General features: G+C 50.6%; 1 protein-coding gene across 3 annotated transcripts in view; it reads left to right on the top strand.

The window, feature by feature from the left end:
• CASD1 (CAS1 domain containing 1) overlaps positions 1–27,468 on the top strand; it is an 895,825-nt gene that overhangs the window by 696,244 nt on the left and 172,113 nt on the right. The gene's annotated exons all lie outside the window — the stretch shown is intronic.

Genomic DNA, 27,468 nt, shown 5'->3' with positions numbered 1-27,468 from the left:
CGGAACCCCCTAAGCGCCAGTCGTCCTCCATGCTATCTTCCCACCCATGTATCACCTGGGTACCCTGTGAAGCTGCCTCCGACCCAGCGGACAGGCTGGTGGAGGACACATCCCTGCCACAGTTGGGAGTCGGACGTCCAGCAGGGGTGGCCACCACAACAACTGCACCCCAGCCGGAGGAGGACGTGCAGGCAGCAAGAGCCAGGGCGCAGGCACAGGCACAGCAGCAGCAGCAACATGGTGGGAGCAATGATGGCTCGGGGCCTTCAACATCGGAGGGGCAGGCTTCGGCCAGAGGGCAGGAGGACCCAGGATTGCAAGTGTCTTCCGTGTGGCAGTGGTTGGGCCACGCCATAGATGCGGAGCGGCAGCGGGCGGAAGAGGCTCACAATGGTCAGGGCAGAGAACTCCATGCGGAGGGCACTGAGGCGGGCCGAGTGCCTTGAGGCAATTCACAGGGCGTTGGAGGTCAACATGTCATCGTCCCTGCGAACCCTCGGGGCCATGGAAGAGGACCGCCTCCAGGACATTGAGCGGGAGTTCGATGATGCCCTGTCCCAGGACATCAAAAAGTGAGCCGTCGGACTAGCCCACTGCCATTGTAAATAGTTAGTTAGTGTTAGGTTTCATTTTTGTTTTCATTTTTTTTGGGGGGCGCTTGGACAATGCCCCACATTTTTGTCTATAGTTCTTCATAGTTAGTGTATTTTTGTAGGTTTCATTTGGACAGTTGAGCTCATTGACCCAGGATTTCATCCTTGTAAATAGTTGGAGTGTGGATTTGTCTGCATTTTCTTTTTTGATTTTTCCATGGAGCAATGGATTTTACTTTTTCATTTCTGTTTGGATTCGCTTTGTTGGAGGGAGACTTTGGAGACATTTTTGATTGCATATATTGCATATATATTGCATGATTGCATATATTTTGGATTCTGATTTTCTTTTTTTATCATTATGTGACATTCTGCATTGTTTTCCTTATGTCCATTGTTTGGTCTTTGAATTTGTTTCACCACATCTTTTGTTCAATACATTTTTTCCCGTACTTCAATGTGTGGTATTCTCTCATTGGTTTCATGCATGTCACGATGTGGGTTTTCACATTCACTGGCACCCATTGTGTGTGTGTGACGGACACGTGGCCTGGCTGGGGGGGCATGGCCATGGTGGATGGGCTGCCTGCGGGCCATGACCAGGGGTGCAGGGTAGTCCCCTGTGGTGTGGGCTGCCTGCAGGGGCCGTGGAGGGGGAAAAGGGCACACCTGGGAGGACCCACACTGTTAATTCACGTGTGGGACTCCCCGCGCATACCACTGGATACACGTACCCCGCTCTGACAGCGAAATCACGTGCAAGTCTTCCCGCGCACCCCCGAAATCCACGTACCCCGCTCGCACAGGGCCAATTGCGTGTGAAACTTCCCGTGTATCCCAGTAATACACGTGCCCCGTTCGGCCAAGGCTTATCGCGTGTGATAGTCCCCGCGAACCCCCCAAATACACGTAGCCTGTTCGCACCGGGCCTACCGCGTGTGAAACTCCCCACAATCCCTAGTAATACACGTGCCCCGTTCGGCCATGGTCTATCGCGTGTGATAGTCCCCGCGTACACCACAAATACACGTACCCTGCTCGCACAGGGCCTACCGCATGTGATGATTTCAGTGCACCCCAGTGTTTGCTGTGTAGCGGCCCTGTCAGCTGGTCCAGGGTTAGCGCAGCCCTTTGCGCTGGATTGGGGATTTTGATGGCTTTTCCTTGCGCGAGGGGCGTTCTTGGGGGCATAACTGGCGCTGTGGGATGTTCTCTGCGCCAGGGCTCTTTTTGCCTTGGGAATTCCATGAATACGCGGTGCGCCAGAATGCTGTTTAGCGCACACGGCTGGCGCACGATCCCTCTCTGCGCTGCTCGCGTGCTCTGCCTCTGCGCTGAAATCTATGAATTACCCTGCTAATGTGATCACCCTCTTTTACTAGAACCACTCGTCCTGAGTGACACCTCTGGACTATGCCCATTGTTAACCTGTCACCCCATAGGGACATCCGACTACCACTGCTAGTATCTAGGAACTTCACTGGACACTACCGGGACTACAAAACTGTGGTTGATTGTTACTTAGCTCTTTATGCTTCTGACAACTGGCATTAACTGTATAAGTATATTCAGACTGTAACATTGTTGAACTGTCCTACTGCCTATTTCTTTATGCTTCCGACACCTGGCATTAACTGGATTAGTATATTCAGACTGTAATGTTGTTGAACTGTCCTACTGCCTATTTTGTGTGCGTCACTGTAACTAAGTTCTCAAGTATCCTTGTAATGTTTGCTCCCGGCTACCTGCGGGTTTGGTTTTGCGCTATATTAAATAAACAAACAAACAAACACACACACATAACACAGACATAATGGACAATCTCGCAGTGGGAATTTGACCAAAAGATAGAAGACTAGCCATTGAAACAACATATCTCACTGTAAAGGTTTTTCCACTTTGGAGGTCTAAAAGGCAGCTTTATCAAAGTGGTTCACAGCCACTATATTGCTAATTACCAATCCAGCTCCCCTACCCGTTGTTAATTCGGAAATTATTCCTTGAAGACCACAGCAGTCGAAACACGTTTTGGCAATTTTCTAGCAGGGGTACAACTGTTTCAACAATTGGTGTGAACACACATCGAATAGAATATCTGTGACATTGATATCAATATTTGTTAGCAAAGACACATTGTGGACAAGCACATAGATATTGGCACACAGTGTTTTACTGTGCTATGTGGTTAGTTCAAATTTGTAGGATGTGGATCCCAGTCTGCAGAGCTGGTCTGCTTCTGTGTTTTCATCCCCTGGAAGATGCACGGCTTGGAGGCGAACATCAAGGCTCACTGCCCAGTTCCAAGTGTCTACTGCTAATCTGCAGAGAGGTGGCGATCTCGTTCCCCCACCTGCTTGTTTATGTAGTACATTGCAGTGAAACTGTATGTCCGGATGAGGACAGCATTGTTGCTTATGATGCGCTGGAACGCTTTTAATGCACTTGCAATCGCTAACAGCTCCGTATATTTTGTGGAAAGATTCCATTTGCCATGAATGGTAAGATTGCCCAAGTTTCCACCCCACCCTTTCATGGAGGAATCCGTGGTAATAATCACTGTATGTGGGATTTGATTAAATTGAGCTACTTTCATGACATTGGAATGCTTCCACCATAGGATGTCTTGTTGCAGAGAGGAGGAGATCGAAATTGTCTGACTCCCCGTTTCCTTGTCCCATGAACTTGATAAGTGCAACTGAAGTGCCCTCATCTAGTGTCTGACCAGTGGAACTGTGAGCACACAAGAAGCCAGTAAACCCATAGTATGCTGGTACCGCCATGCTGACTTTCATTGTTTTACGATAAAGTGATTGACTGCTGAAACAATATCCTTACCCTGTCCTGGGTTGGGAAGATCCTGTCCGAAACCGTGTCCCACCTTATTCCTAGAAACGCCAAATTCTGCGACGGTGCTAGCCCCGACTTATTTAGGTTGATTGAAATCCCTAGGTCGAAAAGTATTTGCATCAGTCTGTGTTATGAGGATGTTGTATTCTGTGGGAAACTGGCCCGGATGAGCCAATCTCCAGCTAGGGATATATGTGGTGACCCTCCATTCTGAGAACAGCAGCAATGGCATTCATTATCTTTGTGCACAAAAGTGGAGCCACGTTCGGTCCAAAAGGTATAACTTTGTACTGCAAGTGATGGCACATCACCATAAATTGTAATATTTGCCTGTGTGGCTGCCAAATGAGGACATATAGATAGATGTCATTCAGTTCCAGGGTGCATATCCAATCTCCTGTGCACAACACTTCGGCTACATGAGCTGGCATCACCATCTTGAACTTTTGTACGGGTAGGAAAATGTCTAGGTACGATAGATCTAGGACTACTCTCAGACCAGGAAATGTTGCTATTGCATTTGCAGACATAATTCAAAGCTCTGGCGAATGTTGTGGTTTTGGTTATTAGGTGTTTGTTGTCGCTGACCTGCTGCTCCAAGTGTTGTCTGCCCAATACTGGTTTATTAGAGAAAGGTTTGGAGAAAAGAGCAACTATGACCGCGGAAAAATGTAGTTTATCCCAGACTTGGATAGAATCGCTTGTTTCAAAAAAAAAAAAGTTATTGATTTATTTAGACATATTTCCAGTACAGTGAATCTTTATACAGATTTAGGTAAAAAGTCCTTAATTTCCTGGTCCTCTACACGTGTTTCACCAACATATAGAATGCTGGTTAATCAGGAGGAAGTAGATGGATAGTTTTTAATTGTGACACTAATAATGATTTGGCTTGTATGTAGTTTCCATTGTCTCTCTAATAGTTCAAGAATGGATCCTCTTAACGCATGTGTGCGAATTTGGATGTGTATTTAGACGATGGACCGACTAGGGCCAGTCCTGCCTGCAGGTAGGGACGCCCTATGCAGGGTTTTGTCTGTGACAAAATCACTTCCTGATACCTCCCATGAGAGGCTGATCAGGCGAGTCGATGTCAGCCTGGTGGCTCTTGTGAATATCAGACATTCTCGAGTAGTATCCCAGGCCCTTCTTCTGCGGCACTATTTCCACTGCCTGATCATGAACCAACTTAATTATCTCACTGAGGAGAGCTGGCGATCCTATTTGCAAGAGAGGAGGTGATGTAGGAATGGCGAGAAGGCAGCAAGAGTCAAAAACCTGCTGAAATGACAAATCTGAGCCACAGGTCTTGAAAAAGGTGATGCCATACAAACAATATCCCTTTCCCTACATTCTCATGTAACATTTGTTATGTTACCCTCACTACTTCAAATGGCTGGTGGCAGTGGTGTCATTTTCCTACCGTTGTGCTTTTCTCAATCCTCAGCTGCAGTACAACACCCATGGGTGACTGCTTCGTCAAAATGGCCCTGGCCTTCTTTTTTCGTGATTTTCTGTTTGCAAGGTCTTTCTTGGGTTTTACTTTGTGCGTTGAGCCCCGTTTGAGCCCTTTGTTTGTTTTGCCTTTGAGGGGCTTCAGCCCTGAAGCCCCTTCTGGCTCCAGTGTGTCCGGAAAGGCAGGATGTGACGTAGGTTCCTGAAACACCCCTGTCCTTGGTCTCTAGGAATGCCTGAATGAAACCAGTCCTGATTGGCTGGCTGGCTGGTTCAGGACTGGGAGAAATACTGACGACGAAACCGTGAACAAAGCTTGCTGCATTATCCTGACCCTTTGAATTGCCCTGCTGCTGTTCTGAAACTCCTTTTTCAGTTTGACAAAGGAGGTCTGGAAGGGACGACTTCTTCCCTTGGGTTAGGGGAGCCAACTAACCCAGAGACAAACTCCACTGGACTGTCTTCCCTGACTGGCTTTATTTCTTTGCTGCTGCAAGAAACGAATGGCAGGCGTTGAGAAATCCGTAGTCGAGTGCAATGTCTGAAATACGGCCAGAAGCTCCAGGAGTCTCCTAAGCGCCCTCCAGAAGTAGGACGACCTGATCTTGAGTCCCCTCACCAGAGTGCAGGACCCAAGGAGTGATGGAAGCCCTACTGGTATCCGAGATCCATGGGGGTGCTGTTTACTAAGTGCTGAAACCGCAAAGTGCAGCTGAACCGAAAAGAGCCAGTAACTGCCAACGACCTCCCAACTACCGCTGCAGTAGCCCTCCAGACGTCCTCCCTCTTGTCCCCATGACTGAGGCTCAGGAACACTGGGTCTGCACCGCTGTAACAGGACAAAATCCAGCTGGACCACTCTTCTTCAAACCAGAGGTACTGTTTACATTTGGGGTACGTACCTCATTGTCTTTTAGCTATGTTTTTCTCAGTTGGGAATTGACGTGACTTACTTTTAGAGTTGAGTTAAACTCTCTTTTCACAGGGTTACCCTACAAGTGATTTTCTAACAAACTCTCTAACTTTGTGCAAGATCTTGATTCTAAGAAGGGCCTCGGCTCCATAGACTGTTTTAAATAAGTTGACTTTGGCAGTCCTGGCTCCCTGCAGACTCTTCTAGCCCATTGACTTTGATATTGTTCGTACCTCACAGGTGGTAACTTGTTTTAGACTGTTATTGCTACACACATACTGAGAACCTGTTTTAACCTTTTTCCTTCCCTAAACCTTTCCTTTCTGCAACCTCAGAATCTGCAAAGTATAACTAGTGTGATAGATAAATGCCATTACAGTCCATGTGATTGAAGTCAACTCAGGGAGTAGGTATTGTGTAAGAAGCTTATCCAAAGATTATCCACTGACTTGTTTTGATTCTGAAAAGTATTTTTAAAGTATATTTACATTGTTACATGAATTGCCTTTTTAAAGAACGCTTATTTAAAAAGTGATGTTTAATTAAATAAATAACTATAACAGAAACCTTGAGTGAAAGTGTTACTCAGCTACTTATATTTACGGATTTCATTGCTACAGCTCTACAGCTCACATTTACCCCCCTTCAGATAGGCCTGGCTGCTCAGTCACAATACCAAAAGGTGGGTTGCCTAATACCAAGTGTTGTGTAGTCTCACACAGTGTGACTGCATCAATTCTTACCTAACATCTGTCTTGCACATAAGCTGTACATTTTGTGGTGTGCATCCATGCCACCCTCCTCATGTCCGTAGAACACACTCATGGCTCTGCTGGTACATATCCTGAGCGATAACCTTTGCTTCTGATAAGCCTGCTTTAAAGGCTGCTTGCCGTTCTACTGGCAGATAAGGCAGAAAATACCCTATTTCTCGCCTAACCTCTGGTTTTCCGCCGCAATCAATGCGTCTGGATTAGTTTGTCTGAGGTACAGTCCTGTATTGAGTTATACCTTTTTCCAAATTATTCCAAAATCTTGTCTTCTCTGGATAGACAGGCTGTTGCCAATGATGCAGAGGAAGTAGACCCTGTTGATGGCTTTGAATAAAGAGATGCAGCGGCCACCACAAAAGAATGCGGTTGAGGATGAGAGGCTAATAACAAAGCTTCTCCTTCCATTTGCCTGAGCTTGGCATGGTGCGGTGCAAGTACTCCTAAGAATTCAGCAAGACCTGACATGCGGTCATGAAATGCTTTTGCTGAGTATTCAAAATCTTCTTCAACCTTGTCTCTCCTGGGAGACTTTACTCCCTGAGCATCAGGCCCTGGAGCCACGTTCTGAATTGTTTTGAGTGGTTGGGTTGTGTGAGAAACCAGAAGGTGTCTCACCTGCTAGTCCCTGGGGATCTGTCATCCAGGTGGCCAGGACACTGACACCACTTTTGGATCCAGTTCCTGGGGGTGGACCAGTGCGCGAGAGGATCACATGGGTAAGCGATGAATGAGAGCAAAGGGAACCAATACCGGAACAGTAGCGAAGCGGTTTTAGGATAGCAAGGTTAGCAAGGAACACTTAGCGTGGGCGACTAGGAAAGTAGCAACGCGTAGACGCGTTGGGATCCAAGGTAGAAAAAGCACTTCCTGTAGCAGGGGGCATGACATGCCGATGGCTCAGAGACTGATGCACTAGAACAGTAACTGGAACGTTTGCCGCCATGTTGGAGGAAGCCCTATACTGGGCTGCATTGGGCTCATATGCTGCATAATAAGGGCCAACAGCAATAAAGATGCACGTACTAGACAGAGAACCGTGCGCTTCATCACAGTGAGCTTCTGGGAGAAAGTGAGAAAAGAAAGAATAGCTCTGAGGAGGTGCAGCTGGTAGTGGGCCTTCTTGCAAGGCCTTGATGTGAGGGGAGGCGAGAGTGGAGTCGAAGATGACACCCAGGTTTTGTGCCTCACAGGGAAGGAAGAGGGCCCAAGGAGGGCACCTTCACTGGGCCATTGATCCATTTTGCCTCAAATCCTCGGTCGTCGTCTGCGGATGTGAAGTTGGTCGTCGTACATAAAATGCGTCACTACGCCCCTGTAATTCTGTTCCTTTTTTCTTCATGCTCCGCTTACTGCTAGAAGGAACATTCTCTCATGAGATGGTTATTACAATTCGACAAATTCATCATCTCATTTTTCAACACAAGTTCCAATCATGTCCGCTCCCAAGATATCTGGGTTCAAACCCTGCAGGGACTACAGCTCCAAGATGTCCATTACGGACCTGCACAATGTTTTTGTGTGTTACCTTGTTGCCGTTACGACACAATAGGGCTGTGGTTCATGTAGAAAAATGAACCCAAAGCCACTCTGGTAAGGGCAGTGACACTCGCGGTGGGCCGACCTTCGAAACCTGTTGTGCGGTCGACCATCCAGTCGTCACAACCTGAAGACAGGGGGCCTGCTCCTGAGAAGTCACACTCCCGCAGTCACTCCTCTTCCTCCCATAAGAAGAAGAGGTGCCATTGGCACAGATACAGGTCCAACTCATCGGACAACTTTGGTAAGTCGTTGGCAGGGCCTACATCCAGGGCTGAGTGGCAGGCTTTTAAGGAATAAATGCTTGATATGTTCAAAAGCAGCTGCAGGCACAGGTGATCCCTTGATGCAGCAGGCCCCAGTGGCTCCAGCTGTGCCCGGTAACCCTGACCCCAAAATGACCACCCTTATGATATCATTGGTAGAGCCATAAGCCACGGCACTGCATAAAGTTGGACCGCCTTTGGTGCCGTAACTCGTTAGTGCGTATCCGGTGCAGAAGCACCTTTCAGTGTCGATCGCAAAACAGTTGACATCGTCAACCGCCCATATGGGCCTAAATCGAAGACTGAGTTCCTCTGCAACATGGCCAATATTTTCAGCGGGGAAGACTACCAAATGGTTTCGACCCTGCTTATGCAGGTGCTGGAGGGACAGATTTCTTTACTTACCAGCAAGATTTGTACGCCCTAGCTGAGGGACTTCATGATGCGAGTGGACTAGACACATACCCAGACGTGGAGAATGCAGCAGGCCCATCCTCATGGCCATGCTAACGTTGCATATCGGGCTCTGGTGGACAGGGTGGTAGATACCCTGGGCTGGTGTGCTCCAGCCAAGCCTTTGTCAGGCTATGACCATACGGATATCCTGGATGAAGGGCCTTCTCTGAAATGGCCATGCCCTTTAATGCAGCTGTTGCTGACCCCATCACCACCTTGTGGCAGAGACCATGCACCACACCCCCGGTTAACTCCACATTCACCAAGAAGTACCTTTTCGAATGGATTGTGTCCTCCAGCGTATTCCACATCTTTGACATGTAATGTCCACAGCTGTGCACTTCGGAAACTTTTTCGGCAGAGGGCGTCCTGCGTCGATGATGTCTGGTCGATGTCCCTCGAAGGCCTCCGTCGAGGGCGACGTCACCGGATGTTATAAATAGGACAGCCTCAGTTCCGTTATTTCCGCAAACGTGTTTGCTTCGAGAACTGGCGCGCCTCGTTTGTTTCATCGTAGTGATGTCTTCTTCTTCGAACCCTCTGACTCCGCGGTCTGGCTTCAAGACTTGGGACTGCAAGTCTAAGATGTCCATCATGGACCCGCATCGCATTTGTTTGTGGTGAAGCGTGAGAGTCACGACACCGACGACTGTTTGAAATGTCAGCGCTGACTGCCAAGACCTTGCGGGAGCGTAAGCGGAAGCTTCAGGTGGGTAGGGGTTCTAAACCCAGTAAGTCCCGAAAATCTAAATCGTCAAAGGGGGTTTCCACCGACGACTCGAGAGGTGACTCTCCGCGTCGGGAGGAGGTCGAGGGATCTCGGTCCAGGAGTGGTTCCCGCCATTCATCTTCCTCCACTCTAGGAAGCACCGTCACCGGTCGCCTTACCCGTCCTCCTTGGAGGATGGTGCCTCGAGGAAAGTGGCATGCCTGACAAAGTCCTCGACTACGGAGGAATGGGCTGCTTTTAAGGAGCAGATGTTGGTGATTTTCCAATCGCAGGGCACGGTTCCGGTCGCGCATTCTAATGAAGCTGGCAGGGAACGGTCTCGTACTGTGGCTCGCACGCCTTCGAGCACGGTTCCTCAACGCGACTCGCACCTGTGGCTCATGTCTTTTCTGGAGACCGTCAATTGGAGGAGTTAAGGCAGACTCTCCATGATGCCAGTGGGTTGAACACCTCCGGAATTGGAATTTGGCAGGCCTGAGACTGGGGCTCATGCAGAGTCGTCATACAGGCGACTCATGGCTAGGATCTTGGCTGGTCCAGTCCTCCGGAAGATTAGGTCCAAGATGATCTTACGGACATATTAGACCAAGGTCCGTCCTCTGACCCGGCGTTACCTTTTCATCTCTCTTCACAGAAAAGGGTGGCGGCTGCTTGACAGTCACCGGAATCTCTTCTGGCTGTTAATAAATCATTGACAAAAAAGTACTGCCCTTCGGTTAGCGACCCCAGTTATTTATCCACTCACCTTATCCTGAGAGTTTGGTGGTTCAGGCGACTACGGCCCCCTGGAGGCAGGCGGCGTACCCTACCATCCCTTCTGATAGGGACGACAAACGCTTCGACGGTTGGACTCCAAAGGTATTTTCTGCAGGGAGCATGGCATTGAATATCCGCCAACTCCACTTGTGCCTTAGCAAGGTTCTCACATACTCTGCGGAACTGTTTCTTTAGCGGCTGAGCATATTCCGGAGGGGGAAGAAAAGTATGGCTTCCTTGCTCTCGTGCAAGATGGCAAGGATGCCATGTGCAAATCCCTTCAGTCAGGTTTGGATGCGGCCGACCGCGTTAGCCGGGCCATGGCTGCGAGCACCGTTATACGCAGATTTGCGTGGTTGCGGAAGTCGGGTTTTGCTCCAGATGTGCAAGCCTGTCTTCTGAACATGTCCTTTGATGGCACACATTTGTTTGGCAACAAGGCTGAAGAGAGCCTTGAGAGGTTGCAGACCTCGAAAGCTGCGGTAAAATATTTAAGCGCAGCGGTGCGTCAACCTCCGCCTTTTCGTCCTGGGGGACAGCAGTGTATGGGAGGTTCTTTTCGTTACTACTCCTCCTTTGGTAGAACAAGAGGGGTCGCCAGTCAAAGCGGCCAACAAAAATGTACCCCCGTGGTGGTCGGGGGAAATAGAGGTGCCAAAGCCGCTCAGGCAGCTGTAATGCTCACCTGATTCCCGTAGAGGCGCCGGTCTTGACTGGGCGTATACCGTATCTTCAAAGGTGATGTGTAACACACGGCTGGCTCTTTGGGCTGGACCTCTGTGCACTGTATGTCTGACTCAAAGGGTAAGATGTCTGCAGATAGAAAATATGGGATTAATGAACTGGGTTATTGAATGTCTCTTTCTTCTCCCCTTTCTCTTCTCCTGTAGAACCCCAAGGTTAACGCTCTCACCTTAGGTAAGTGAACGCCGTGCTCTCCATCTGCCTCGGGGCAGGGTGCTGTAACCAGTTTCTTCACTGGATAAGGGGAGCAGGCCTCTTGACTTCAGAGGACTGCTGTCCGTCGTTTACTGCACGAACGGTAAGTTTCGAGTAATTCTAATGTCTTTAAAAGTCTTTAGTAATGATGTCTCTTGTTTTGCAGGGTTCCGGCGATGGCGGATGACGGGCTGAGGTGAGTTGAAGATGGAGCCCGTGTGATGAATAGAAGCGCCTGGAAGCACGTAAGTAAGCGCTTGTTGCCTGCTTCACGATGCGCTCTAACAGTCTTTTTATTTTGCAGGTACAAGTTCGGAGCGGCTGCAGGGTGCCGGAATACCCACTGGGTTAGATGTGGAAAGGAGTAATGGCACGTGAGTATTAAAGTTCCCCAATGTCTTTAAACGCACCTTGTTTTGTCTTTCAGATGCGGGATGCAGCGCCGAAGGCCTCCGGAGCGTGCAAAGAGTTGGTAAGCTTTTGTCTTTCAGATGCCGGAATGCAGTGCGAAGACCTCCGGAGCGCACGAAGAGTAGGTAAGCCTTTGTCTTTCAGATGCCGGAATGCAGCGCGAGGCGTTGGTGACAGCCGATGGACCAGGTAAGTGAAGCGCTGTCACTGAAGACCGTAATGCTAACCTGTTCTTTCTTGTCTTTATAGGTGTTGCTGAAGATTGGATTCAGGATGGTAAGCCTTTTTCCTTAGGCCCAGGATCAGATGCAGAAGACACAATGAGCGTTCTGCTGCAGAGGATGCAGAATAACGCAAAGCAAGATTCATCCATCGGGTGTGGTTTAAATAGCCTCCTGTAGTGCTTAGGTGTCTCCTTCCACAGCGACGCCTAGGTAAGAAAAGAGTTCCTGCTTTCCAGAAGAGTTCCAGTGTTCTGAACCTAGGGAGTGGCTCCTGCCCCACCCAACAGGAAAAGTAGTTCCAAACAGAAGAGGATCAGAGGCTCAACTGGCAGGCAAGTAAGCAGCATGGTCTGCTGCAGGTAAGTCCACCCAAGCATTATGAGCCCGGCGCTTCCAGCGCTGGGACTGGGCATATTTATGAGCCTGGTGCCACTGGCGCCAGGACTGGGTCCAAAAGGTCCCAATTGGGACTGGTTGGCACTCGGAACCTGGGTTATGGATCTGCTTCCAAGGGAGTTGGGAAATCCCTGACCTTTTGGAAGCCGAGATCATGACAGCAGCTGCCTCTTTGCCTTCAGGCACTGCCGCAGCTGCTCCAAAACAGTCATGAGGCCATGTCCCATGGTTCGCCGGTTGGGGGCAGGCTATCTCAGCATCTCGAAGAGTGGCAAGCCATTACTTGGGATGTGTGGGTTCTGGATACAATAGCTCACGGCTACTGCCTTCCCTTCCTAAAGCGGGACTCGCAACAATCCACCAGGGAAACTCTTTGAAGCTTCCAGATCCGCTTTTTGTGCCGGAAATCTTGACCCTGCTGGAGAAAGGTGCTATAGAACTGGTTCCTGTAGCAGAGAGGAACAAGGGATGGTATTCCTCTTATTTTTTTTATCCCAATGAAAGACGGAGGATTGAGACCCATCCTGGACTTGCGTTGGTTGAACAACCTTCTCAGGAAGGACAAGTTCAAGATGGTTACTCTTTCTCAAGTCCTCCAGGCCCTTCAACTGCCGATTCATCCTAAGCACAGAAAGTACCTGAGGTTTGCGGCTGGCGACTCGCACTTTCAGTTTTGGGTCCTGCCATTCGGATTGATCTCCGACCGAGGGTCTTCACCAAGCTCATGCTGGTAGCGTATCTCAGGCTAGGGGGGGATTCATGTCTACCCCTACCTGGACGACTGGCTTATCAGTGTGCGCTATCCCGAGCAAGCATTGGCTCACCTCGGTCTCACCTGCCGCTCCCTCCACAAGCTATTCCCTCAATTTCAAGAAGTCACATCTGACACCTTCCCAACAGCTCCAGTACATAGGGGCTGTGTTGGACACGTCCTTGGGGAAGTGCTCGCCTCCCAAGGTGAGGGCTCATCACATTGTGCAGATGGTGGACAAGTTTCAACATGCCCAGAGTCTCCCGGCTTTCGAAGTCTTAAGGTTGCTTGGCCTCATGGCATCCTGCATTTTTCTGGTGCCAGAGGCCAGGATGAGGATGAGATCCCTGCAAATGGGTCCTCAAGATGCCGTGGTCGCAGGCCTCAGGCAAGATGTCAGATCCCGTTTAGATTCCAATCTCGGTCTCCCAAGATCTTCTGTGGTGGGCCAACGAAGGGAACCTGATGAAGGGGGAACCGTTTTGGCAACCGTGGCCGGAGGTGACAGTAGTGACGGATGCTTCCCTCACAGAATGGGGTGCTCATGCCAACAACTTGACTGCCAGCAGTCATTGGTCTCTGTCGGAGTCCAGACTCCACATCAATCTGTTGGAGCTGAGGACCATCAGGCTAGCCCTGATGGCTTTTCTGCCGACTATGCGGGGGAAGAGTGTCCTGATCATGACGGACAACACAGTGGCCATGTATTACCTCAACAAAAAAAGGGGGGTGTAGGGTCACTCCCTTTGTGCAGAGAGCCAATGCAGCTCTGTTTCTGGGCCATCCAGCAGGGAATTTCGATCTCGGCAGTTAATCTGGCCAGAGACTAAAATGTGGCAGCGACGCTCTGAGCAGGCAGGGCACGGTCTGTCACGAGTGGGAGTTGGCTCAGGACGTCCTTCAGGAGATCTTCGCCCTTTGGGGAACCCTGCAAGTGGATCTCTTCGCCAACAGTGCCAACCGCATGTGCGAGAGATTCTGCTCAAGGGAATATCCTCCGAGAGGAGCCTTGGGAGACGTGTTCGTAGTAGATTGGTCAATCCCACTTCTGTACGCGTTTCCTCCCGTCCCTGTCATTCCTCAAATGTTACGGAGGTTACAGAGGTTCGGGTCCCACATGTTCCTCATTGCTCCAGATTGGGCCTGGAGAGTGTGGTACCCGGACCTTCTCGAAATGTCCATCTGCCCTCCACGGAGAGTATCTGCTCTCGCGAGAGGGGGGGGGTGGTCAGGTTCTCCATCCAGAGGTCAGGACACTCAACCTTCACACTTGGTATCTGAAAGGTTGAGATATAAAGATTGGGACCTCACGGATGATGTGATGTGATGGAGGTGCTGTTTTTGGCCAGAAGGCCAGCAACAAAATCCCTGTACCGTTGGCGTAAGTTTTGTGACTGGTGCAGAGGACAAAATGTTGATGATCCTTTTCAGTGTTCCATTCCTATAGTTTTGTCTTTCTTTCATTCTTTCTTTGGCCCACAGGGGCCTTCGTGTATGTACCATTAAAGATGACCTGGTGGCGCTGTCTATATTTAAGCGCGCGTCTGAAGATTGCTCTTATAAGATTCCTTTGATTTCTCAATTCCTTAAAGGACTGACAAATGTCTTCCCACCGTCCCCTTTCCAGGTGCCGGTTTGGGGTTTGAACTTGGGTTTGAAATTTCTCATGGGTGCTCCGTTTCAACCTTTGCACTCTTGTCCTTTGAGATTGTTGTCCTTCAAGACAGTGTTCTTGGTTGCGGTTACTTCTGCTCGCAGAGTGAGTCAATTGCAGGCACTTTCATCTAAGCTGCCCTTTACTCTGTTCCACAAGGACAGGGTTGTACTGAGGGTACGTCCTTCCTTTCTACCTAAGTTAGAGGCTGAATTTCATTTGAGTCAGAAAATGAGTGATTCTTCCTTCTTTCTATCCTCCTCCTGCTCCTCATCCTAGTAAGGAAGAGGAGCGACTCCATAGGTTGGATCCTAGGAGAGCTCTGAGCTTTTATATTTCTAGGATGTCCAGGGTCAGAGTAGACGATCAACTCAACTGGGATATGCTGGATACCGTTTGGGCCAGGCTGTTACCAAACAGACCTTGTCCAGGTGGATTATGCTCACCATTACTGAGTGTTACCGATGGCGGGTAAGGACCCACCTGAAGGGTTGCGAGCTCATTCCATTAGGGGCGTGGCTACTTCCACCACCCTCCAACGTGGAGTTCCTATTAAGAATATTTGTGAAGCAGCCACATGGGCTTCTATCCACACTTTTGTTAAACATTACTCCCTGGATATGATCCATGGTCAAGATATGGCCTTCGGTATGGCGGTTCTTTACTCTGCCGTCTGATTGGGTACTCTAAATTCTTTCCCCTGCTCCATCTTTATGGTACTCTGGGAGTTATGGGAGTCTGTCAAAGATATGGAATACGTTGGAGGACCCAATCCATTCGAACTGGACTCGACAGGAGCAGGAATACCACATCAATTGGTTGGAGCTGAACGCCATCTGGCTGGCGCTCAGAGCATTCCTACCACTTCTCACGGGCAAGGATGTCCTCATCCAGACAGACAACTCGACCAGCATGTACTAAGTCAACAAGCAGGGAGGCACCAGATCCCATCCTCTGTGCAGACTGGCGATCAGCATGTGGGAATGGGCTTTGTACAACGAAATCTACCTCTCGGCAGCCCACCTCCCGGGGAATACAACCTGGAGGCAGACAGGCTTAGCAGGCAGGGAGCGGACAATTACGAATGGCAGCTAAACGACCTAGTTATTCAGGAGATCAACAGGTGGGGTCTCCTCCAAGTGGATCTCTTTGCCACCTGGCACAACAAGAAGTGCCCCCAGTTTGCATCCTGGCAGGGTCAGGGCCCCGGCTCTCTGGGCGACGCATTTCACCTCCAGTGGACCGACATGAATGCCTACGCCTTTCCGCCCACTCCCCTGATCCACAGGGTAACAGGGTACTTTGCAAGATTAAGGAGTTGCACCGGCTGTGCATCATTCTGATTGCTCCATGGTGGCCAGCCAGACCATGGTTTTCAGAGCTCCTCAGCCTCTCGGCGGTGCTCCTGATACACCTCCCGACGGGCCCAGCGCATCTTCTGGCACAGCAGGGGGGCAGGGTCATCCACCCCGCGCCAGGGAAACTAGCCCTCACAGCGTGGTACCTGAGCAGGTAACGCTTCGGCACCTTGGCCTCTAACAGGCCAATCGGGAGATCATACAGGGCGCCAGGAGCAAAGCCACCAGGGCCCAGTACAAGAGCAAATGGACCAGGTTCTGCCTCGGGCAGACTCCAAGGGAATTGACCTTCTGGTCTGCAATCTGGACGACATGCTCTCCTTTTCAGTACACCTGGCTCATTCAGGCGTACAGGTCCACACCTGCCGTACATATCTTGCAGCCATTGGGGCCTACAGGAACTCGGAGGAGGGCATTTTTTCCTCCTCCAACCCTATCGTCAAGAAACACCTGATCGGTCTCTCAAGGCTCTACATGCCCATCAAGAGATCGCACCCAGTGTGGGACCTGAATATAGTCTTGGGCGCCCTGGCGCACAAATCATTTGAGCCAATGGCATCTGTGGACATTAGGCTGGTCACCATCAAGACGGCCTTACCTCGGCTCGCAGAGTCAGCGAGATTCAGGCGCTGGTCAACTCAGAACCATATACCACCATTCACAGGTACAAGGTAGTCATGCGAACGCACCCAGCATTTCTGCGCAAGGTTCCATCTGCATTTCACTTGAACAAGGAAATCGTCCTTCTGACGTTCTTTCCCGATCCCAAGGATGAAGCGCAGAAAGTCCTGCACTTCCTGGATGTCAGACGTGCCCTGAAATTCTCCTTGGACAGGACAAAGGGCTTCCGCAAGTTGGACTCCCTGTTCGTCCCCTTCTGCGGCTCGGGGCCAGGCTATCAGGCCTCGAAGGCTTCCATATCCCACTGGATGGTCTCTGCCAACAAAGAAGCGTACGAGAGCCAGCACAAGCCGCTCCCGGCCAACATGCATTCCCACGCAGTCAGGGCCAAGGCAACGGCCATCGTATTCCAGCGCCATTTCCCTTGGCAAGTCATAAGCAGGGCAGCCACTTGGGCCTCTCCCTCTGCTTTTTGCAAGCATTACTGTTTGGATGCCGGCTCTAGATCTGATGCGGCTTTCGGACTGGTGGTTCTCGGGAACCTATTTGCTTAAGGAGCGTCTCCTCTCCACCCTGGGGCTACAATCAGTTGTAATCACCCATACAGTATGGAGAAAAGGGAACGGGACGTAAGAGTAATTATAAGTTACTCACCGTAGTGACTAACATACTCTTAGTCCATAGTCCCCTTTCCTCCATACGTCCCACCAACCTCCCCCTAATAATACTAGTGTCATTAGGCAATGTTAAATCTATTGCTGGCGCGTCAATGGCGACCGAGGTGTGGCGCCGGAGGGCGGAGTCAGGGCAGCGTATGTGCCGAGCCCCCCGCGCGCCTCTAAATTTGAAGGGGAAGGTTTTTTTCTTGCGGAAAAGGTTCTGTCTCCATACCCATACAGTATGGAGGAAAGGGGACTAAGCGTACCTTAGTCACTACGGTGAGTAACTTATAATTTATTCCTTCCTCTTAATAAATCTTATATACCCATTTTCTGTTATGGTTGGGGCTGCTTTTTAATCTTTGTATAGTGATACATGCGTTAAAATTCACCATTCTAACCTTATTCTATTGGATGGACAAACCCCTGAAGCCCTATTAAGTGGGTTTAGTCATGTTTGCTACATACACTAGCACAGTGTAATTGGGGGCCACTGTGAAAAACATTTCCATGGCCCCTTTTGGTTTCCAGTCCAACCCTGTCGGCATGACATTACTTATATTTTTCTATTGCACTTAGTCTTGTGCATTTCATTTGGTGCCATGTGAGCCTTCAAAGGAAATCACGGGACACAGTTCAAGTGAATGTACGGACTTGTTTCGCCCCCAAGTGACACCATCATATAAACTATTTTCTGGAGCTTGTGGATCTGCTTAGATCACATACTCTGCATAGTCCGACATCTAGTGGAAGTCGCAGAGTATTCCAAGATTTGTTTTCGAAACTCAAATGGACGTCGACAGGGCGTGTCAGTAATACCACGACCAGACACGCCCTACACAGGCTTTTTCGGGCTTCAGCCCATTACAGTAGGGAGAGAGGGGGGGAGGTTCTTCATAATGACCTCTTCACAGAATGCATATTCTGTCATCCCGTACCCCTTTTTCTCACCAATCTGCCCTTGTAAAGAATAATGGGCAAAATGCTCTTTAAGTTTTGCACTACCTGCCACCGAAAAATCCCATAGAAAGACATGCACCGAGTGTGCCATTACTGTCTCTCAAGGGAGCACCCCGAAAATGTTTGTAAATCCTGGAAACTTTTTCGACTGAAAACCTTAAAGAATTGGCAGACCAAACACTGGGCGGCCACACCATGCAGGCTGAGGCCTCCATCGACGTGACGGAAGACTCCAGCGAAGGTAGTATCGTGGTCATGAGTGACGTCAAAGGCGAGCAGAGTTCGTCGGAACCCCATGTGCGGTCCCCCGACTCCAAAGAAGCAGGCGAGAGCACACACAAGCACAACGACACTAAAAACATACTCCACAGCCGACTCTCGACGGTACCGTTGAGCATCGTAGTCCATGCAGTGTCCAAGGAGAGAGTTCCAGGTTCTTCACTTTCCTCTGGGCCATCGTGTATGCTTTCGCCTCACGACAGAACTCCTAAACCAAAACTAAAGGTCGGTTTGGACACCACACATAAAAAGACTCTCCTTTCGCGCGCGGAAGAACTGGCGGCGAAAGGCGTTGACCCAATCAAGCTCCCATGCCCGTACAACATGCTAACACAAAACTATGGAGCATCCCTCCACCTGTGCCCTCAGTCAATGAACCTGGCAGCTTGACTCCTGAAGTCAGAGTTTGGCTGCTTAAATCTTCTACAAAGGTGTATGGATATCCTAAAAGAGGCACTAAAACCCAACACCCGACACTACTATTTCAATAAGTGGAAGAGACTTGTGATATGGTGCACGTCACAAACACTAAACCCAAGTGAATTTTCTCCAGCTAACATTCTACACTACATGCTTTACCTACTAGACTCCGGCCTAGTATTTAATTCTATCAAAGTGCATCTGTTGGCTTACACCACTTCACAGAACAAGGTGTCCTGGTGGAAAGTTCCTGTCGTAAAGGCATTCATGAAAGTGGTAAAGAGGCTGTACCCCCCCCAATTTCGAACCCTCCCCGGGGTTGCGATCTCAATGTTGTGGTCTCCAAGCTCATGGGTCCACCCTTTGAGCCAATGCACAAACTTCTGACTTACAAGACTGCATTTCTAGTAGCGATCGATTCCATAAGACGAGTCGGTGAGCTACAGGCTTTGTCCGTACAAGACCCTTTTTTCATTATACACAACAACAAGGTTGTCCTCAGAACTCATCCTAGGTTCTCACCTAAATGCATTTCAAAGTGCCATTTAAATCAATCCATAGAACTCCCTACCTTCTTTCAAAATCCATCAAACTCAGCAGAAAGAAGTCTACATACACTTGATGTACACCGGGCGGTCTTGTACCATGTGAACAAAACTAAACCTCTAAGGAAAACAGACCAACCTTTTATTTTTCCCTAGCACCTGGTAGAGAAGATAATAACATGTCAAAGAACGCCATCTCCAGAATGATAGTCAAGTGCATACAGCGCTGCTATTCCCTATCCAAGAAAGTCTTAACTTTCACCCCCAGGGCTCAATCTACCAGAGGTACAGGAGCTACATTAGCTTTAATTGCAAACGTCCCTCTAGACACCATTTGCAAAGCTGCTACATGGAGTTCCATCCACACGTTCACAAAGCATTATTGCATTGACACACTCTAAAGCAGATTCACAGGTGGGACAAGCGGTCCATAAAACATCTCTTCGAGGGGATTGGGTCCTCCGACGTATTCCATATCTATCTTTGACAATAATCACCACAGCTGTGCTGCTTCAGAAAAACTTTCGGCGTCTGCATCCTGCGTCAATGTGGTCGATACGCCACCCTCGAGGACCTTCTCCGACGGCTGACATCACTGGATGTTATAAGAAGGACGCACGACGCCCGTAGCCTCAGTTCTGTTTTTTCCGCAAACGTGTTCGCTTCGGAGATCTCGGCGCGCCTCGACTCTTTGGAGTTCCTGTTCTTTCTCGGTTCTTCGAACCTGTTTGTATTGTGAAGTCTTCCTTCGTGAAGATGTCTACCTCGTCTTCCACACCGCGTCCGGGCTTTAAGAAGTGCGGGGACTGTGGTTCCAAGATGTCGGTAACGGACTCGCACAACGCCTGCCTCTGGAGTCTCGGGGAGGCCCATGACACGGATGACTGTGTCGACTGCCAGTCGCTCACATCCAAAGCCTTGCAGGAGCGCAAGAAGAAGTTATCGGTAGGTAAGGTGTCCAAGCCACGGAAGTCGAGGTCTGCGGGGCTTTCGAGGGACGATTCGAGGGGCGACTCTCTGCGTTGCGTCGGAAGTCCAGTGGGTCTCGGTGTCATCCGGTGCCCTGTTTGGCGTTTGTATCCGCGTTGGCGGCTACGTGGTAGGAGGTCGAGCGGATGTGCCACTATGTTGTTTTCCCAGCGCACTTGACGGTCAAGAGGTTTTCCAACATGACGCCTGCTGGGAAGTACTCCTTTCCTCCTCTCCCAGTGATCGCCGCGTTGCAACCCTCCTTACTGTGCTTCCTCGCAACTTTGGGTCTTAACGCTAGTTTTCCTGCTTTGGCCTTTCGGGCCACTTTTCTGGTCTTCAGTCCGCTTCCTCTCTGGGCCGTCTCTCCCTTTCGATTCTCTCCTTCCTCTGCCCCGCTGTCCTTCTCCGCCCACTCCTTTTCTTTGACTTCCGCCTTTCCTTGCTGGCTGCGGCTCCCTTTCCGCGCCCGCCTCTTGCTGCTTCTCTCCCGGCTGCGTTTCTCTCCCCAGCCGCTTCCGTTCTCTGTTGTTTTTCCAGAGGAGGCATTTGCTGGTTTCCCCTTCCAGTGGCGCTGCCTTTTCTCTGGTTCCTCCTCTACATTGGATTTCGGCTTCGCCTGCTCCCATCTGCTACTTACCCCAAGGACTCCGCTTCCAGCTGCTTGCTCCGGACCATCTTCGGCTACCTTTCTCATCGAAGGGTTTTTTCTGCCTGTTCAGGCTTTTTCCCTTCGCTATTGTCTTGTTGCACACAAGAAGAAGGACTACCTCTCACACAGACAACTGCACCTGACTTGGAATCCGGTGAGGAGAGTGGGGAGGAACGGGAGTTGGCGGACACCTGCAGTCAGGACACTCGGTCCCGGAGTCGGTCCCGCCACTCCTCTGCCTCTTCGAGGCACTCCCGGAAGCGCCGTCATCGGTCACCTTCCCCGTCCTCATCCGAGGACTCTGCCCGTTGGCGGGTCGCTTACCCCACCAAGCATGCAACGTCGGAGGAATGGGCTTCCTTCGGGAAGAAAATGTTGGCGATTCTCGAATCGCAGGGCACTGGTCTGTCCGCGCCTCCGAGTGGGGTCGGTCGCGATCGGTCGAGAGACACCGCTCGCACGCCTTCGGGCTCGGGTGATCGGCACGATTCGCGGGAGAGGTCCCGCTCGGACAAGGGGAATCGTTCTCGTCATGCCCTTTCCAGGTCCCGGTCCTCGACGCGCTCGAGACCGTGTGCACCTGTGGTGTCTTCGATGAAGACGTCGACGCCGGTGGCGCTGAGGTTGTTGATGGACTCCTTCGAGGCCCCGCCTCCGAAGAAGTCATCGATGCCATCAGCGCCCAGGCTGTCGAGGGACATGCTTGGGGCTCCGGCCTCGAGGACTGTGTCAACGCCATCGATGCTGTCGGCACCGCGTTCAGCGTCGACGGCGCTTCACTCGGCGCCTTTCGAGGCTGTTTCGACGGGGGTTCCCCGGTGCTCCGTGGAACCACCTAGAAAGGCTCTGGCAAAGGTCAAGCATGGCTTTGTTCCACATTCTGTGCCTTCTTACCGCCAGCTTGAGTTTATTTCAGAGGTGGATGAGGGCTCTGATGATGGCAGGTTCCGGATACGGTGCCGGATGAGATTCTCTGGCCATAGCCAAATTGAGGACCTGCGGCAGTCCCTGCACGATGCCAGTGGGCTGGACACCTCTCCGGAGGTGGAGTTTTGTAGGCCTTAGCCTGGCACTCATGCTGACTCCTCGTACCGGCGCCTTATGTCCAGGGTCACCAAGTACTTGGGATGGTCTGCTCCCCCATGGGATTTTCTTCAGGATGACCTTACGGATATCCTCGACCAAGGTCCACCAACTGACCCGGTATTGCCGTTCCATATGGCTCTACAGAGGAGGATGGCGACGGCTTGGACTGCTCCGGAGAGTCTCCCGGCATTGGGCAATTCTCTGCTGCGAAAATACCGCCAAGCCAGTAGCGACCCCTGATACTTGACCAAGCACTCCACTCCGGAGAGTTTGGTGGTGCAGGAGGCTACGGCCCTGGCAAAGCAGGCGTCGTATCCTACCATCCCTCCTGATGGGGACGACAAGCGTTTTGACGGCTGGGCGAAGAAAGTGTTTTCTTCAGGGGGTATGGCGCTTCAGGCGGCCAACTCCGTTTGTGCCTTGTCATGTTTCACGCACACTCTGTGGAACTGCGTTTCCTTAGCGTCTGAACATATTCCCAAAGGGGACGAATGGGATGGTTTCCTTGCCATGGTTCAGGATGGCAAGGATGCCATGTGTGAGGCCGTTCAGTCGGGTTTGGACATGAGAGATTGCGTCAGCCGGTCCATGGCGGCGAGCACCGTGATACGCAGGTTTGCGTGGTTGCGGAAGCTGGGGTTTGCTCCTGATGTGCAGGCCCGACTCCTCAACATACCCTTTGACGGGGAACATCTTTTTGGCAGCAAGGCTGACGAGAGCCTTGAGAGGTTGCAGACCTCCAAAGTTACAGCGAAGTCGTTGGGTGCTGCAGTTCGCCAACCTCTGCCTTTTTGCCCTAGGGGACAGCAATGGAGGGGAGGCTCCTTTTGTTATTACTCATCCTTTGGAAAAGCGAGAGGAGCTGCCAGACAAAGGGGCCACCGTAGGAGTGCCAGAGGTGGAAAACAAGGTACTCAAGGTGCCAAGGCCGCTCGGGCTGTTGCCTCTTTGCCCTCAGGCAAAGCCGCAACCGCTTCAGCTCAGTCATGAGGCCATGTCCCATGGTTCGCCGGTTGGTGGAAGGTTGGCGCAGCATCTTGCAGACTGGCACGCCATTACTTCAGATATGTGGGTTCTGGAGATCATAACCCATGGCTACTGTCTTCCTTTCCGGCAGAGGCCTCAAGACAATCCACCGGGGAATCTCTTTGAAGAGTCTGGATCTGCTCCTTGCGCAGGAAATTCAATCCCTTCTGGAGAAAGGCACCATAGAACTGGTGCCTGTAGCGGAGAGGAACAAGGGATGGTATTCCCCTTATTTTTTGATTTCCAAGAAAGACAGGGTTTTGAGACCTATCATGGACTTGCGCGGTTTGAACCAACTCCTCAGGAAGGACAAGTTCAAGATGGTTACTCTCTCTCAAGTCCTCCAGGCCCTTCAACTTCAGGACTGGTTGGTGTGTCTCGACCTCAAGGACGCTTATTTTCATGTGCCGATACATCCAAAGCACAAAAAGTACCTGAGGTTCGCGGTTGGCGACTCACACTTTCAATTTCGGGTCCTGCCGTTCGGATTGACCTCCGCCCCGAGGGTCTTCACCAAGCTCAAGGGGGATTCACGTCTACCCCTACCTGGATGATTGGTTGATCAGGGCACGCTCTCCCGAGCAAGGCCTGGATCATCTGTCCATCACCTGCCACTCCCTCCACAAGCTGGGCTTCTCCCTCAACTTAAAGAAGTCCCATTTGACACCAACTCAGAGGCTCCAGTACATCGGAGCAGTGCTCAACACGTCCCTGGGGCAGTGTTTTCCTCCCCAGGTGAGGGCTCATCACATTCAGCAGATGGTGCACAAGTTTCAGCTTGCCCAGATTCTTCCAGCGTTCGAGTTATTGAGATTGCTCGGCCTCATGGCATCCTGCATTCTTCTGGTGCCAGAGGCCAGGTTGCGCATGAGATCTTTGCAATGGGCACTCAAGCTCCAGTGGCCTCAGTCCTCCGGCAGGATGTCAGACCCTATTCAGGTGCCGTCCTCGGTCGCCCAGGACCTCCTGTGGTGGGCTGTCGAAGACAATCTGATGAAGGGGGCTCCATTTTGGCTACCCTGGCTGGAGGTGACGATTGTGACGGACGCATCGCTCACGGGATGGGGAGCTCATGCCATCGAGTTGACAGTCAGCGGTCGTTGGTCTCCGTCGGAGTCCAGACTCCATATCAGTCTGTTGGAGCTGAGGGCCGTCGGGCTAGCCCTGAAGGCTTTTCTGCCGACTGCGCGAGGGAAGAAAGTCCTGATCCTGACGTACAACACGGTGGCCATGCACTACCTCAAAAAAAGGGGGGGGCCAGGGTCACTTCATCTGTGCAGGGAGGCGATGCAGCTCTGGTTCTGGGCAATTCAGCAGGAAGTTTCGATCTCGGCAGTTCATCTGGCCGGAGACGAAAACGAGACAGCGGACGCTCTGAGCAGGCAGAGCGCGATCTCTCACGAGTGGGAGTTGGCTCAGGAGATTCTCCTGGAGATCTTTGCCATTTGGGGGACCCCTCAAGTGGATCTCTTCGCCTCCAGTGTCAACCGGATTTGCGAGAGGTTCTGCTCGCGGGAATTTCCTCCAAAAGGAGCCTTAGACGCGTTTGTGGTGGAGTGGTCATTCCCACTGCTGCATGCGTTTCCTCCAGTCCCCGTCATCCCGCAAGTACTGTGGAGGTTACGGAGGTTTGGTTCCCGGATGATCCTCATTGCTCCGGCGTGGGCCCGGAGGACGTGGTACCCGGACATTCTCGACTTGTCCATCTGCCCTCCACGTCGTCTTCCCTACTGAGACGATCTGCTCTCATGGGAGGGGGGGGGATCAGGTTCTCCATCCAGAGGTCAGATCCCTAAGCCTTCACGCTTGGTTTCTGAAAGGTTGAGGTATAAGGATTGGGATCTCCCTGAAGGCATGGTGGAGGTGTTGCTCTCGGCCAGACGGCCAGCAACAAAGTCCCTGTCCCTGTACCGTTGCCGTTGGCGTAAGTTCTGCGACTGGTGCAGGGTTAAGAATGTGGATCCTTTTGCATGTGACATTCCCATGGTTCTGTCTTTTTTGCTTTCTTTGGCCCACAGGGGCTTGCAAGTGGGTACCGTTAAAGGTTACCTGGCGGCGCTGTCCATATTTAAGTGCTCATCTGAAGAGTGTCCCTTTTTTAAAATTCCTTTAATTTCTCAGTTTCTGAAAGGGCTCACTAATGTGTTCCGTCCGTCACCTTTCCAGGTGCCCGGTTGGGATTTGAACCTCGTTCTCAAGTTTCTGATGGGTGCTCCGTTTGAGCCTTTGCATTCATGCCCTTTGAGACTGTTAACTCTTAAAACTCTATTTTTGGTTGCGGTCACTTCCGGTCGCAGAGTGAGTGAGTTACAGGCACTTTCAGTTAAGCCACCCTTCACTGTGTTTCATAAGGACAGGGTTGTCCTTAGAGTTCCTCCTTCCTTTCTTCCGAAGGTGCTGTCGGAATTTCATTTTGGCTAGAAGGTTGTTCTTCCGGCATTTTATCCTCCTCCACATCCTGGTAAGGAAGAGGAGAGGCTCCATAGGCTTGATCCTAGGAGAGTTTTAAGCTTTTATATTTCACACATGTCCCGGGTCAGAGTGGACGATCAACTCTTCATTGGTTACGCTGGAAAGCGTTTGGGACAAGCTATGACGAAACAGACTTTGTCTCGCTGGATTATTTTGGCTATCTGAGTGTTACCGCTTGGTGGGTAAGGACCCACCGGTCGGCTTACGGGCCCATTCTACCATAGGTATGGCTGCCTCTACTGCCCTACAGAGGGGTGTTCCTATTCGTACCATCTGTGATGCAGCCACCTGGGCTTCAGTACATACTTTTCTACGTCACTACTACCTCTATTCCATCCGGGGGCAGGATCTGGCCTTTGGCAAGGCGGTCCTTTACTCCACAATTTGATTGGGCATTCTAGATTTCTGTTTTCTAAATTCTTTTCCCACCTCCTTGCATTGGTACTGCTTTGGGAGTCTGTCATAGATATGGAATACGTAGGAGGACCCAATCCCCTCGAAGAACAAGTTACTCTCTTACATGGTAACATTCTTTCGATTGGATGGTCCGACGACGTATTCCATATCGCCCCCACCCTGCCTTCCCTGCTACAGAATTTCTTATGCGATTGCAGCTTACGTTTCCGCAAGGCTTTGTGTGTCAGACTGGCAGAAGACTGGTGCCACACGTTCTGGGGAAAAAAGTACAACTGAGGCTACGGGTGTCGTGCGTCCTACTTATAACATCCAGTGACGTCGGCCGTCGGAGGAGGTCCTCGAGGGCGGCATATCGACGCAGACGCCGAAGATTTTCCGAAGCAGCACAGCTGTGGTGATTACTGTCATAGATAGATATGGAATACGTTGTTGGACCATCCCATCGAAAGAACGTTACCAGGTAAGAGAGTAACTTGTTCATTGGTGCAGTACCTTCTCACTTCCCACCGCCTTCGCCAGATACTGCTCAGTAATCTATGCAGAGCATGCGATCTAAGCAGATCCAAAAGCTCCAGAAGGGATACATTACTCACCGTAATCGTATTTCTGGTGCTTGCATCTGCTTGGATTCACATGCGCCCACCCTTCCTCCCCTTATGGAGTAGCAGGCGCATCAATGTTTTCTGGGTTATTACTGTTTCTCCTTTATCACATTTGTACTCATGCTATACTTAATGCAACCTCATGTCAGAGTCAATCAATCTGAGGGACACCAACGCGTGAAGGACAATGGGTACAATACATGTCACATTAGGGATAGCATTACTAACACGCCCTGTCGACATCCGTTTTTGAGTTTCGAAAACAAATCTTGTAATACTCTGCGACTTCCACTAGATGTCGGACTATGCAGAGCATGTAAATAAATCTAAGAAAATACAAGCACCATAAATACGATTACAGTGAGTAATGTATCCCATATGGTAACAAATAAACTGATTAAATGTTGGTATGGTGATGAATTCCAGAATGTCGTCACTGCTTCTTTGGGGGGAAACCCCTTCCCATGAGGCCAGGGAGGTGAGGCCGCTACCCGATAGTCCCCCTAGGGGTGGTACCCAGCGAGTGGATCTCAAGGAGAAGGAAAGAGGAAAAAACCCTTGTTAACAATCGGAGGGCACAAAAACCTGGCACTAAGGTTGTCTTCCTTTTTTGAGATTATTTGTTGCACAATTTTTGAACTTTGTTCTTGCAAATGGAACAGAACTTTGAGACCAAAGACAATCCTCTTTTTCACATTAGTT

The sequence above is a fragment of the Ambystoma mexicanum genome, chromosome 2q (genome assembly GCF_040938575.1).
Source record: "Ambystoma mexicanum isolate Mex_15411 chromosome 2q, UKY_AmexF1_1, whole genome shotgun sequence".
NCBI lineage: Eukaryota > Metazoa > Chordata > Amphibia > Caudata > Ambystomatidae > Ambystoma > Ambystoma mexicanum.
Note: the sequence above shows the minus strand (reverse complement) of the source record. Positions and strands in the feature narration are given on the sequence as shown.